At 58.6% G+C, this 15,132-nt stretch overlaps 1 protein-coding gene across 2 annotated transcripts in view; it reads right to left on the bottom strand.

Annotated features, from left to right (window-relative positions):
- The window catches only part of LOC140392858 (ephrin type-B receptor 2), a 1,067,684-nt gene that overhangs the window by 464,336 nt on the left and 588,216 nt on the right, over nucleotides 1-15,132 (bottom strand). The window lies entirely within an intron of this gene.

Here is a 15,132-nt window from a genome sequence, read left to right as displayed (position 1 = left end):
AATATCGCTGACGTGAATGGACGGAGAATCCCGCTGACGTGAGTGGACGGAGAATATCGCTGACGTGAATGGACGGAGAATCCCGCTGACGTGAGTGGACGGAGAATATCTCTGGCGTGAGTGGACGGAGAATATCGCTGACGTGAGTGGACGGAGAATCCCGCTGACGTGAATGGACGGAGAATCCCGCTGACGTGAATGGACTGAGAATATCGCTGACGTGAATGGACGGAGAATCCCGCTGACGTGAGTGGACGGAGAATATCGCTGACGTGAATGGACGGAGAATATCGCTGACGTGAATGGACGGAGAATCCCGCTGATGTGAGTGGACGGAGAATCCCGCTGACGTGAATAGATGGAGAATCCCGCTGACGTGAGTGGACGGAGAATATCGCTGACGTGAATGGACTGAGAATCCCGCTGATGTGAATGGACGGAGAATATCGCTGACGTGAATGGACGGAGAATCCCGCTGATGTGAGTGGACGGAGAATATCGCTGGCGTGAGTGGACGGAGAATATCGCTGACGTGAATGGATGGAGAATCCCGCTGACGTGAATGGACTGAGAATCCCGCTGACGTGAATGGACTGAGAATCCCGCTGACGTGAATGGACGGAGAATATCGCTGACGTGAGTGGACGGAGAATCCCGCTGACGTGAATGGACGGAGAATGCCGCTGACGTGAATGGATGGAGAATCCCGCTGACGTGAATGGACGGAGAATCCCGCTGACGTGAGTGGACGGAGAATGCCGCTGACGTGAGTGGACGGAGAATCCCGCTGACGTGAATGGACGGAGAATCCCGCTGACGTGAATGGACGGAGAATCCTGCTGACGTGAGTGGACTGGAGAATCCCGCTGATGTGAGTGGACGGAGAATATCGATGGCGTGAGTGGACGGAGAATATCGCTGACCTGAGTGGACGGAGAATATCGCTGACGTGAGTGGACGGAGAATATCGTTGACGTGAATGGACGGAGAATCCCGCTGGCGTGAATGGATGGAGAATCCCGCTGACGTGAGTGGACGGAGAATATCGCTGACGTGAATGGACGGAGAATCCCGCTGGCGTGAATGGATGGAGAATCCCGCTGACGTGAATGGACTGAGAATCCCGCTGACGTGAGTGGACGGGGAATCCCGCTGACGTGAGTGGACTGGAGAATATCGCTGACGTGAGTGGACGGAGAATCCCGCTGATGTGAATGGACGGAGAATCCCGCTGATGTGAATGGACGGAGAATCCCGCTGACGTGAGTGGACTGGAGAATATCGCTGACGTGAATGGACGGAGAATATCGCTGACGTGAATGGACGGAGAATCCCGCTGACGTGAATGGACGGAGAATCCCGCTGATGTGAGTGGACGGAGAATATCGCTGACGTGAATGGACTGAGAATCCCGCTGACGTGAGTGGACGGAGAATCCCGCTGACGTGAATGGACGGAGAATCCCGCTGACGTGAGTGGACGAAGAATATCGCTGGCGTGAGTGGACGGAGAATATCGCTGACGTGAATGGTCTGAGAATATCGCTGACGTGAGTGGACGGAGAATCCCGCTGATGTGAATGGACGGAAAATCCCGCTGATGTGAATGGACGGAGAATCCCGCTGACGTGAATGGACTGAGAATCCCGCTGATGTGAGTGGACGGAGAATATCGCTGACGTGAGTGGACGGAGAATATCGCTGAAGTGAATGGACGGAGAATCCCGCTGACGTGAATGGACGGAGAATCCCGCTGATGTGAGTGGACGGAGAATATCGCTGACGTGAATGGACTGAGAATCCCGCTGACGTGAGTGGACGGAGAATCCCGCTGACGTGAATGGACGGAGAATCCCGCTGACGTGAGTGGACGAAGAATATCGCTGGCGTGAGTGGACGGAGAATATCGCTGACGTGAATGGACGGAGAATCCCGCTGATGTGAGTGGACGGAGAATATCGCTGACGTGAATGGACTGAGAATCCCGCTGACGTGAGTGGACGGAGAATATCGCTGACGTGAATGGACTGAGAATCCCGCTGAAGTGAATGGACTGAGAATCCCGCTGATGTGAGTGGACGGAGAATCCTGCTGACGTGAGTGGACGGAGAATCCCGCTGACGTGAGTGGACGGAGAATCCCGCTGACGTGAGTGGACGGAGAATCCCGCTGACGTGAGTGGACGGAGAATCCTGCTGACGTGAGTGGACGGAGAATCCCGCTGACGTGAGTGGACGGAGAATCCCGCTGACGTGAATGGACGGAGAATCCCGCTGGCGTGAATGGACTGAGAATCCCGCTGACGTGAATGGACGGAGAATATCGCTGACGTGAATGGACTGAGGATCCCGCTGACGTGAATGGACGGAGAATATCGCTGAAGTGAATGGACGGAGAATCCCGCTAATGTGAATGGAAAAAGAAAATTCTGAGAAGCGGAGTGAGGATCTAATGAATGAATTGGAAGAATTGAAGGAGCAGTCAGTGACCAGGGAAGGAAGATTCTGAACAGAACTGAAGGCCCAGGTCAAGTTATTACATTCATAAAAGAGTTCTGTAGATAACTCTGAAACAGACACAACCAAATTTACCAGAGTAGTGGGTGAGCTGAATGAAGGTTCATCAGCTCAAAAAGAAAACTGGAAAATAGGAGAGTAATCAAATATTTGGGTAAAATAGTGAAATAAATAAGAATGAAAGTTCCATTTTTGAGCGGTAATCTCCCACAAGGATCACGTCTGGCCAAAGGGAAAAGGAAACACTGGGCTTGCACCAAGATTGAATGGAGTAAACGGGCGACATTCTCCGACCCCCCGCCGGGTCGGAGAATCGCCGGGGGCTGGCATGAATCCCGCCCCCGCCGGTTGCCGAAATCTCCGGCACCGGAGGTTCGGAGGGGGCAGGAATCGCGGCGCGCCGGTTGGCGGGGCCCCCCGCTCGATTCTCCGGCCCGGATGGGCCGAAGTCCCGCCGATAGATTGCCTGTCCCACCGGCGTAAATTAAATCACCTACCTTACCGGCGGGACAAGGCGGCGTGGGCAGGCTCCGGGGTCCTGGGGGGGGGCGCGGGGCGATCTGGCCCCGGGGGTTGCCCCCACGGTGGCCTGGCCCGCGATCGGGGCCTACCGATCCGCGGGCGGGCCTGTGCCGTGGGGCACTCTTTCCCTTCTGCCTCCGCCACGGTCTCCACCATGGCGGAGGCGGAAGAGACTCCCTCCACTGCGCATGCGTGGGAAACTTTCAGCGGCCGCTGACGCTCCCGCGCATGCGCCGCCCCGACATGTCATTTCCGCGCCAGCTGGCGGGGCAACAAAGGCCTTTTCCGCCAGCTGGCAGGACGGAAATACCTCCGGCGTCGGCCTAGCCCCTCAATGTTGGGGCTCGGCCCCCAAAGATGCGGAGCATTCCGCACCTTTGGGGCGGCGCGATGCCCGTCTGATTGGTGCCGTTTTGGGCGCCAGTTGGCGAACATCGCGCCGTTTCCGGAGAATTTCGCCCAACATTGTCTCTGAAAAGAGCAGGATAAGCCAGTGGCCCTTGAGCAGCCCAGATTGGGAGCTGTCAAGGAGATGCTCAAATCCAAAGAGCGAAAAGAGAGTTAGAAGGAGGGAACCCAATGCCACAAAGACAATCTACAATGCAACCTCCGAATCAACAACGTTTTTCCTAATGAACAGAGCCGACCCTCTTCCAAATGTAACCAAAACAAGGGGCGAGATTCTCCGACCCCCCGCCGGGTCGGAGAATCGCCGGGGCCTGGCGTGAATCCCGCCCCCGCCAGTTGCCGAATTCTCCACCACCGGATATTCGGCGGGGGCGGGAATCGCGGCGCGCCGGTTGGCGGCCCCCCCCCCCCCCCCCCCGCGATTCTCCGGCCCGGATGGGCCGAAGTCCCGCCGCCAAAATGCCTGTCCCGCCGGCGTAGATTAAACCACTTACCTTACCGGCGGGACAAGGCGGCGCGGGCAGGCTCCGGGGTCCTTGGGGGGGCAAGGGGCAATCTGGCCCCGGGGGGTGCCCCAAGGTGGCCGGGCACGCGATCGGGGCCGACCGATCCGTGGGCAGGCCTGTGCCGTGGGGGCACTCTTTGCCTTCCGCCTTCGCCACGGTCTCCACCATAGCGGAGGCGGAAGAGACTCCCTCCACTGCGCATGCGTGGGAATGCCGTCAGCGGCCGTTGACGCACCCGCGCATGCGCCGCCCGGAGATGTCATTTCCGCGCCAGCTGGCGGGGCACCAAAGGCCTTTTCCGCCAGGGCGGAAATTCGTCTGGCGCCGGCCTAGCCCCTTAAGGTTGGGGCTCGGCCCCCAAAGATGCGGAGCGTTCCGCACCTTTGGGGCGGCGCGATGCCCGACTGATTTGCGCCGTTTTGGGCGCCAGTCGACGGGCATCGCGCCGATACCGGAGAATTTCGCCCAAGATCTGGAAAAGTGGTCAACCCTCCAGACCACCTGAAACTGTCAGTCCAAGGCTTGAATGGGGGAAGGGGTAGCATCATGGCAATGTAAATATAGTGGGTAAACAGATTGTAATGTAAAGTTAAAGACTTGGTGGGTGTTGTACAAGGGTATCTGGCAGAGCAAGAGTTAATGTGGGTCTGGGTGCAGTTACATCCACAGGATGATGTAAAGGGACACATGGCCTGAGACTAGAGCAGCTGTGACTGGACAGAGACCTGTGTAGAAGCAAGCATGGAGTTAGCTCTGAGCTTGGACGATGCCCTGTATTTATATACATAATTATGTGTTATCAATACTTAATGTTTAACTATACAAGACTCAGAAGCTCCTCTTCAGAGACCTATTGAAGATACAACAGAGCCCTGCTGTTAGCTTGAGGTTTTGGGAAATGTCTGGATGTAGATTCTTTGAGCCTTTTGGTTTGCGGAAATGTGGAGGTTGAGGAGGAAAGGTGATTTCTACTTGGCTTGGTTTAAGGGTCACAAAACTTGGAGCAGTGATTATTTTTTTCAGGATTGAAATATTTCATTTTGTATGATTGGAATAAGCTGGAGATTATGATTTTCTTGGAGACTTCAGGAGTGGTGGAGGCTCCTGAAATCAGCGGGTATTCAGAGCTCTCCTTGTTCAAATCCATTTGTAAAGAACAAGTCTCCAGCTGTCTTTTAAAAACATGATCACGGCAAAGGCGATAATTTGTTCCAACATCTGTCTTGTTCTTTTCAGCGGTTATATCAGTTTGAACAGTGACATGTGCCAGGGCAGAACGACACACGGTGTTGATGCAAGAGCATGCATGCCAGTCTCTGGATCTCCAGCAGTGTTTATTCAGTTTCTCATGCTGTCCAATTCACTAACATCCCCAAGTCCATCCCCGGGTAATGTCATAACCACTCAGTGTGAAAGTGTCCACAATGAACAGATAGAAATATCCAGATTAACATTCATTGGTGGAAATGGACTCACTCATTGTAATTTAATCATGGGTTTTTGACACTTCAGTGGGATTCTCATCAGCATCTTGATCAACGATCTCAATCTGATCATTACCCTCCATTTCACTGCCTTGTTCGCACTACAAGCTCGCGTTAAACTAAGGCCAGTTTGAATCTGTTCTGAGAAGCTCCAATCATCTTGTCTTTTTCTTTATTATAAATTTTTACGGGATGTGGGCTTCGCTGGCTAGGCCTGCATTTTGTTACCCATCCCTAATTGCCCTTGAGAAGGTGGGGGTGAGCTGCTTTCTGGAATCGCTGAAGTCCATATGTGTAGGTACACCCACTGTGTTGTTAGGGAGGGAGTTCCAGGATTTTCACCCAGTGACAGTGAAGGAACAACAATATATTTCCAAGTCAGGGTGGTGAGTGCCTTGCAGGGGAACATCCAGGTGGTGATGATCCCAGGTATCTGCTGCTCTTTTACTTCGATGGGCTTGAAAGGTGCTGCCTGAGGAGTCTTGGTGAGTTCCTGCAGTGGATCCTGGAGATAGTAAACACTGCTGTCACAGTGAGTCGGTGGTGGAAGGTGTCAATGCTTGTGGAAGTGGTGCCAATCAAGCGGACTGCTTTGTCCTGGATGGCGTTGAACTTCGTGAGTGTTCTTGGAGCTCCACTCATCCAGGCAAGTGGGGAGCATTCCATCACTCTCCTGAGTTGTATCTTGTAGGTGGTGGACAGGCTTTGGGGGGAGTTCGGAGGTGAGTTACCGCAGGATTCTTAGCCTCTGACCTCCCTTGTAGCCACAGTATTTATGTGGCTGGTCCAGTTCAGCTTCTGATCAGTGGTAACCCACAGGATGTTGATAGTGGGGGATTCAGCGATGGTAATGTCAACAAAACAAAAGTCCTTTGGCCCTCCAAGCCTGCACTGACCATGCTGCCCATCTGAACTAAAACTCCTGACCCTTCTGGGAAACCATATCCCTCTATTTCCATCCATGTTATTGAATGTCAAGGGGTAGCAACACAAAGTGGAATTTACTGCAAACCATGACCCATAATAGCAAAGTTCAGGGGCGCAATTCTCCGACACCCCGCCGGGTCGGAGAATCGCCGGGGGCTGGCATGAATCCCGCCCCGCCGTGTCCCGAATTCTCCGCCACCAGAGAATCGGCGGGGGCGGGAATCACGCCGCGCCGGTCGACGGGCTCCCCCCGGCGATTCTCCGGGCCGTGATGGGCCGAAGTCCCGCCGCTGTCAACCCTCGCCAGCCGGCGTGGATTGAACCACCTACCGTACCAATCTGGGGCGAAATTCTCCGGTATTGGCGCGATGTCCGCCGACCGGCGCCCAAAATGGCGCAAATCAGTCGGGCATCGCGCCACCCCAAAGGTGCGGAATCCTCCGCATCTTGGGGGGCTGAGCCCCAACCTTAAGGGGCTCGGCCTGCGCCGGACTAATTTCCGCCCCGCCAGCTGGCGGAAAAGGCCATTGGTGCCCCGCCAGCTGGCGCGGAAATGACATCTCCGGGCGGCGCATGCACGGGAGCGTTAGCAGCCGCTCACGGCAACCCCGCGCATGCGCTGTGGAGGGAGTCTCTTCCGCCTCCGCCATGGTGGAGACCGTGGCGAAGGCGGAAGGAAAAGAGTGCCCCCACGGCACAGGCCCGACCGCGGATCGGTGGGCCCCGATCGCGGGCCAGACCACCATGGGGGCACGACCCGGGGCCAGATCGCCCTGTGCCCCCCCCAGGACCCCGGAGCCCGCTCGCGCCGACGCGGAGAAGAAACCCACTGCGCATGCGCAGGAAACATGCCAGCGGTTCTGGGAACACACTGGCGCTCCTGCGCAAGCGCTAACCCACGCCGGTCGGCGGAGGCCCTTCGGCACTGGTTGGCGCGGCGCCAATCACTCCAGCGCCGGCCTAGCCCCCGAAGGTGCAGAGGATTCTGCACCTTCCGGGCGGCCCGAAGCCGGAGTGGTTCACGCCATTCTTTGCCGCCGGTACAGCCCTTCTGCCGGATGCGGGAGAATCTCGCCCTAGTTCTCTCCAATCTTTCCTCATGAGAGAACCTGCTAATTCCTGGAATTAGTCTGATAAACCTTCTCTGAACTGCTTTTAATGGATTTGCATTTTTCCTTAAATAAGGAGACCAATAATGCACACACTACTCCAGATCTAGGCCGAAATTCTCCTGAAACGGCGCAATGTCCGCCGACTGGCGCCCAAAACGGCGCCAATCAGACGGGCATCGCGCCGCCCCAAAGGTGCGGAATGCTCCGCATCTTGAGGGGCCGAGCCCTCACCTTGAGGGGCTAGGCCAGCGCCGGACTGATTTCCGCCCCGCCAGCTGGCGGGAAACTGACTTTGCCATGCGGCGCATGCGCGGGAGCGTCAGCGGCCGCTAACGGCATCCCCGCGCATGCGCAATGGAGGGGGTCTCTTCCGCCTCCACCATAGTAGAGACCATAGCGAAGGCGGAAGGAAAATAGTGCCCCCACGGCATAGGCCCGCCCGCGGATTGGTGGGCCCCGATTGCGGGCCAGGCCACCGTGGGGGCACCCCCTGGGGCCAGATCGCCCCGCGCTCCCCCCCAGGACCCCGGAGCCCGCCCGCGCCGCCGTGTCCCCCGTCCCAAAGGTGGTTCAATCCACGCCGGCTGGCGTGGGTTGACAGCGGCGGGACTTCGGCCCATCGCGGGATGGAGAATCGCCTGGGGGGGGGGGGCCCGCCAACCGGCGCGGCGCGATTCCCGCCCCCGCCAGCCCCCGGCGATTCTCCGACCCGGCGGGGGGGTCAGAGAATCCCGCCCATGGTCTCACCAATGCCCTGAACAATTGAAGCATAACATCCCCTCTCAATAAACAATAATGTTATATTAGTTTTCCCAATTACTTTTAAAAAATAAATTTAGAGTACCCAATAATTTTTTTTCCAATTAAGGGGCAACTTAGCGTGGGCAATCCACCTACCCTGCACATCTTTGGGTTGCAACGCTGCACCACATGACGCCCTGTTTTCCCAATTACTTGCTATACCTGTACACTAGCCTTTTGTGATTCATACATGAGGAGACCAGGGGCGAAATTCTCCATTATCGGCGGAAAGTCCGCTGATCGGCGCAAAAAACGGCGCAAATCCGACTTGCGTCATGTCGGAAAAATGGGTCGATAGTCTCCGGCCCGAAATGGGCTAGCACCGACGTAACGGGATCCGCGCTTGCGCAGTGGTTCACGCCGTGACGGTTCATAAGGCCGCGCTGCTCCCCCCCACCCGACCGGAACACCCGACCGCAACACCCGACTGGATGGCTGGCCGCCGCTCAGCCCCGAGGTTCGAGTCACGGGATGTGGAGGCGCTCCTGGACGCGGTGGAGCAGAGGAGGGACGCCCTGTATCCCGGGCACGGTCGCAGAGTTGCCCCACGCCACAGCCGGCGTCTGTGGAGGGAAGTGGCAGAGGCCGTCACCGCTGTGGCCCTGACACCACGGACAGGCACCCAGTGTCACAAGAAGGTGAACAACCTCGTCAGAGCAGGCAGGATGAGCCTCCCCCATATCCCCCCTCCCCCATATCCCCCCCTCCCCCATATCCCCCCTCCCCCATATCCCCCCTCCCCATATCCCCCATATCCCACCTCCCCCATATCCCCCCTCCACCATATCCCCCATATCCCCAAGTGAATCCAGCCCTAACCTTAACCTCTGCAATGCACGCGCAACCGATGGCGTGCAATCATATACCTGCCTCATATACCACTACCCGGGACAGCACAGCCCGGGACAGCACTGCCCGGGACAGCACTGCCCAGGACACCCCTACCAGGGACACCACTACCCAGGAAGACGAAATACCGGACAGTGACTCAGAGTGGATGGGTGGAGACGAACCCCCACCCCAAAGTGCCATGGACTCAGAGTGGGACGAAGAGCACGCCATATCGCCACTGCTGTCACCAACACCCTCCACCATCGCAGAAACACTCACCACGGTTGGACACTTTAGTGATGAGGCGTCTGGTACACTCACTGGTGCGCACAACACAGCCGTCCCGGTACAGCAGGTGAAGGTAGGAGCAGCAGAGGGGCCGGGCGGTCGGAGGGCAGCCCAGCCCAAGCGAACATCTGCCGCCCAGATGGATCCCGGGTTCCTGCAGTTACCACACCCACACATAGATCCGATGCAACCACCGACCCGGAGACGAGCGAAGAGGGTGACGGGCGGCTTGCGGCGGCTGCAGTCGCAGGTGGAGGAGTCCACCCGCATCCAGGAGCTGGGAGTGGTGCCGGTCATGCGTGCCACCCAGGCCGACACCGCATGGGTGGCGTCCGCGGTGGAGGCAATGGGTGCGACGGTGTCAGACATGGGGAACGGTTTGCGAGGCCTGGGGCCTTCCGTGCAGGCGCGTCTGTGGCCCAGGAAATGGCTGCCCTCCCACAGGAGGCCATGAGCCAGTGCCAGCGCCAGATGGCAGAGGCGCTCAACGCCATAGCCCAGTCTCAGCAGACCATGGCCCAGTCTCTGCAGGCCATAGCCCAGTCCCTGCAGGCCATAGCCCAGTCTCTGCATGCCATCGCTGAGGGCATCGGCGCCAGTGGCCATGTGCGAGCCGGCGTCGCACTGTCACAGACAGGGTTTGCCAACCCCCTGGGCTCCATGGCTGCAAACCTGCAGACCCCTGTCGAGACCAGCACGGGCCTCCAGGACTGGCAGCGCCAGATGTCGGGGGGGCGTCGGATGGCCAGTCCGTTCGCATCCCCCACCCATGTAGAGGCCTGGGGGCCATCGGGCACCCCGAGGGAGGAGGAGGTGGTGTGGTCCGTCCCAGTTCCCCCTGTAGGGGAGGTCCCGGTACAGCGCGACACCTCGGACTCCCCCCCCATCCGTCCCAGGTGCATCGGGTGGGCAACGGGCAGGACAGGCTGGCAGCTCGCCATCCCAGTCGCCCGGGCCGCAGCCTGGCCCATCTAGGCCAGAACGCCCCAGGAAACGGCCGCCAAAGGGATCCAGTGTCAGAGGGCAGGAATCACAGGAGTCCACCTCCAGTTCTGCTGTACCGTCTGGGGAACCACGTAGACATAGTCAAAGGGCCCGTAAGGCCAAACAATTAGACACTGAGTAAGTTGGCACGGTTGCAGGGCACAGATGAGTTTTAGGGGCTAGGGCACGTGCATGAACTCCTTTGGTTATTAAAGTCAATGTTACACCTACAGAAGCTGCCTTTGTGCTCTGTCCAAAGTGTGCGGGGGTGTCATGTACGTTGAGCGCAAGTGTGTGTGTGAGGGGTGGTCTTACCTCAGCCCCAGGTGAGTCTGCCCCCTTCCCCCTGGGCCGCCATCAACAACCCCCGGGCAGAGGACGGGACCGTGCGCTGCAGTGTCACAGCCGCATGCAGGGATGGTCCGGGTGGATGGTGGTACTGTGGCCATGGGTCAGACATAGTCCAACGATCTGGAGCCAGGAGCTCACCGCAGGGCGGGTTGTCATCATCCTCCATGGCCTGCGCTAGACACGCGTCCACCCGCAACTGTGTGAGCCCGGACCGTTGTGCCGCAGGTGGATCGGCAATGGGGGGGGGGGGGGGGGGGGGGGGGGGGGGGTGGTGTGCATGCGGGTGGGGTGGGTGGGGTTGGGGAGGGGGGGTGAGGGTGCTGGGTGGGTGGATGGGTGGGGGGTGTAGGTGGTCGGCTGTTGCCATGGTGTGCGGTCTGTGGCCATACTACCCGATTCCCACGCCCATCTAGTCAGTGAAGCGGGCGTCTATCAGTCTGTCCCGTGCCCACTAGGCCAGCCGGTAACGGTAGACAGCCACCCGCCTGTGTCTACCCCGTCTGCCCTGACCATTACCCCCATCCCCCTCATCTGGGGAGGACTGCGCCTCTTCCTGCTGCTCCTCCACTCCGCCCTCCTCTGCCTGCGGCACATCGCCCCTCTGCTGGGCTATGTTGTGCAGGACGCAGCACACCACAATGATGCGGCCGACCCTATCTGACCGATACTGGAGGGTGCCCCCAGAGAGGTCCAGGCACCTGAAACGCATCTTCAGCACGCCAAAGCACCTCTCTATCACTCCCCTTGTCGCTACATGGGCATCATTGTAGCGGTTCTCCGCATCATTGCGTGGCCTCCATATAGGCGTCATCAGCCACGATCGCAATGGGTAGCCCCTGTCGCCCAGCAACCAGCCCCTCAGCCGGGGATGGCGTCCCTCGTACATGCCGGGGATGGATGACCGCGACAACACGTATGAGTCAGCACGGTAGCCTTGTGGCTAGCACAATTGCTTCACAGCTCCAGGGTCCCAGGTTCGATTCCGGCTTGGGTCACTGTCTGTGCGGACTCTGCACATCCTCCCCGTGTGTGTGTGGGTTTCCTCCGGGTGCTCCGGTTTCCTCCCACAGTTCAAAGATGTGCAGGTTAGGTGGATTGGCCATGATAAATTGCCCTTAGTGTCCAAAATTGCCATTAGTGTTGGGTGGGGTTACTGGGTTATGGGGATAGGGTAGAGGTGTGGACCTCGGATAGGGTGCTCTTTCCAAGAGCCGGCGCAGACTCGATGGGCCGAATGGCCTCCTTCTGCACTGTAAATTCTATGAGTCGTGTACACTGCCTGGGTGACGGGCGCAGACGTGCAGGATCATCATGCGGTGGTCGCAGACCACCTGTACGTTCATCAAATAGGTCCCCTTCCTATAGGTGAACACGGCCCTGTTATCTGCAGGTGGCCACACGGCGACGTGTATCCCACCGATCGCGCCCTGGACCATGGGGAACCCGGCCACGGCAGAGAAGCCCACGGCCCGGGCATCTTGGCTGGCCCGGTCCACGGGGAAGCGGATGTAGCGGTGCGCCATGGCATATAGGGCATCTGTCACTGCCCGGATGCACCGGTGCACCGATGTCTGCGATATGCCGGACAGGTCCCCACTCGGTGCCTGGAATGACCCCGTTGCATAAATGTTCAGGGCCACCGTAACACGGGGAGAGGGTGTCCCCCGCCAGTGCCACGCGGTGACAGGTGTGCCAGCAGGTGGCAGATGTGTGCCACGGTTTCCCGGCTCATCCGGAGTCTCCTCCTGCATTCCCGGTCCGTGAGGTCCTGGTATGACTGCCGGGGCCGGTACACACGGGGCGCCCTCGGGTGCCTCCGTTGCCGTGGGGCCGCGACGTCCTCCTCCCCCTCCTTGTCCTGTCGGTCAGGTGTCCCTCCAGCCTGGGCGGCTGCCGTCTGCCCTTCTGCGGCAGCATGCGCCGCCTCTCTGGCACGCTCCTCCTCCTCCTCCTCCTCATCCAGGGCAACATAGACATGAGCGGCTGCCGCCACGGCGGCCAACATCGCTGGATGATCTGAAAACATGACGGCCTGGTGGGGGGAGGGGAACGACGACATGTCTTCATTGCCCATATCCCCTCCTCCCCCAGCCAGGTGGCATGGACCGCATGGGTCCAACTGTTGGAGGCTGGCACCTGGTCAGGTGGACCAACTCACTTGCCCTCGCATCCCCCCTCCCCGGCAGGGACCCCGCCCCCCAACCTCCACCCCGGCACGGACCCCCCATCCACCTCCCCGGCACGGACCCCCCCCCAAAATCCACCCCGGCACGGACCCCCCATCCCCCTCCCCGGCACGGACCCCCCCCCCCAACCTCCACCCCCGGCATGGACCCCCCCATCCCCCTCCCCGGCACGGACGCCCTCCCCAACCTCCACCCCGGCACGGTCCCCCCCAACAACCTCCACCCCGGCGCGGACACCCCCCCCAACCTCCACCCCGGCACGGACTCCCCATCCCCCTCCCCGGCACGGACCCCCCCCCAAACCTCCACCTCGGCACGGACCCCCCCCCAACCTCCACCCCGGCACGGACCCCCCATCCCCCTCCCCGGCACGGACCCCCCCCAACCTCCACCCCGGCACGGACCCCCCATCCCCCTCCCTGGCACGGACCCCCCCCCAACCTCCACCCCGGCACGGACCCCCCATCCCCCTCCCCGGCACGGACCCCCCCCCCAACCTCCACCCCGGCACGGACCCCCCCCCAACCTCCACCCCGGCACGGACCCCCCATCCCCCTCCCCGGCACGGACCCCCCCCCCAACCTCCACCCCGGCACGGACCCCCCCCCCAACCTCCACCCCGGCACGGACCCCCCCCCCAACCTCCTCCCCGGCACGGACCCCCCCCCCCCAACCTCCACCCCGGCACGGACCCCCTCCCGGCACTCCCCCGGAGCCCAGCCTACTCTAACCACGCCCCCCCCCCCGCCGCACACACACACACACAACCCGAGACACACCTCTCCTCACGCATTCAGACTGCGGCCACGCCATCGCCTGCCCAGAGCCAACCCCCCAGGCCGTCACTCACCTCCACGCTGGTCGGTGTGAGCCTGGAGCACAGGGTCACGCCGATGAAAAGGAGGTTTAATTTACATCGACGTGAACGGTCATCACGTCGACGGGACTTCGGCCCATCCGGAAGGGAGACTATCGGCAGGCCGAAAATCGGCTGCCTTGCGCAGACCCGTGCCATTCTCCGACGGCAGCGGCGACATTAACGCCCCGCCGACTTTTCTCCCTTCAGAGACTTCGGCAACCGGCGGGGGCGGGATTCACGGCGGCCAACGGCCATTCTCCGACCCTCTGGGGGGTCGGAGAATGACGCCCCAGATCCCTCTGTATCTCAGGGCTCTGCAATCTCTCACCACTTAGATAATGAATTTTTAAAAAGTTTTCCTGCCAAAATGGATAATTTCACATTTGTGATTAAAATAGCCCCATGTGACCTGATGATGGAATATAATAAGTGATGTTAGCAGAGCATGTCCAGGCGCTCCCACTGTTTGGTTGCATTATGAATGGTGGAACGAGATGTCATGGATATGGGTTGAGAGGTGGTAGATTTAGAACTGAGATGAGGAGGAACTACTTCTCACAGAGAGTGGTGAATTTGTGGAACTCGCTGCCCCATAGCACAGTGGAATCGGAGTCATTAAATGATTTCAAGAAGAAGATAGATATATTTCTCATTTAAAAAAGGGGTTAAAGTGATACAGGCAACAGGTGGGGAGGTGGATTTGAGACCAGGAAGAGATCAGCCATGATCTGATTGAATAGCGGAGCAGGTTTGAAGGGCTGAATTGCCTACTTCAGCTCCTAATTCCGATGCTCCTATGTAACATGTAAAGACAATTTTACCAAAAACTATTCAATTTCATCCCATTAGGATTTAGTGGAAGCCGAGGAGGAGGGCGATTCTCACTCTCATATGAGCTGTGCCAAGGATTAGCCCCAATCTCCCCAACCAAACTGTGATCCTTGATTTAATAATTAAGACAGATGACCTTACGATCCCAGGCAGATTGCAATGGCCGTTCTTTCGCAATGATCCTTTCATTGCTCATATTTATTCTTCTGCTTTTCATTCTGCGCCAGGTGGCACATTTACTGCCATGACAACAAGTGCGGTTCTTTAATTAAACCTTCATTTTCTGAGTGAGCGAGGGGTGAACCAAGCTTTTACAATGTGCGTTCAGACATTTACACTTAACAGCTACTTATTTTTTCAACACTACTATTCGCCTGTCGTCAGAACTCCCCATCAGTAAAAGGAAATCAAAGTGATTAAATCAGACTCTGACATTCGAAAACAATTGGAGTCCTGGAAGAACTCTAAACCTGGCGGTAGTGCTTTGTCTCGTTCTGTATCAACCATTCTTGGAAATATATCTCCAT

This window comes from Scyliorhinus torazame, chromosome 16, assembly GCF_047496885.1.
Source record: "Scyliorhinus torazame isolate Kashiwa2021f chromosome 16, sScyTor2.1, whole genome shotgun sequence".
Lineage (NCBI taxonomy): Eukaryota > Metazoa > Chordata > Chondrichthyes > Carcharhiniformes > Scyliorhinidae > Scyliorhinus > Scyliorhinus torazame.
Note: the sequence above shows the minus strand (reverse complement) of the source record. Positions and strands in the feature narration are given on the sequence as shown.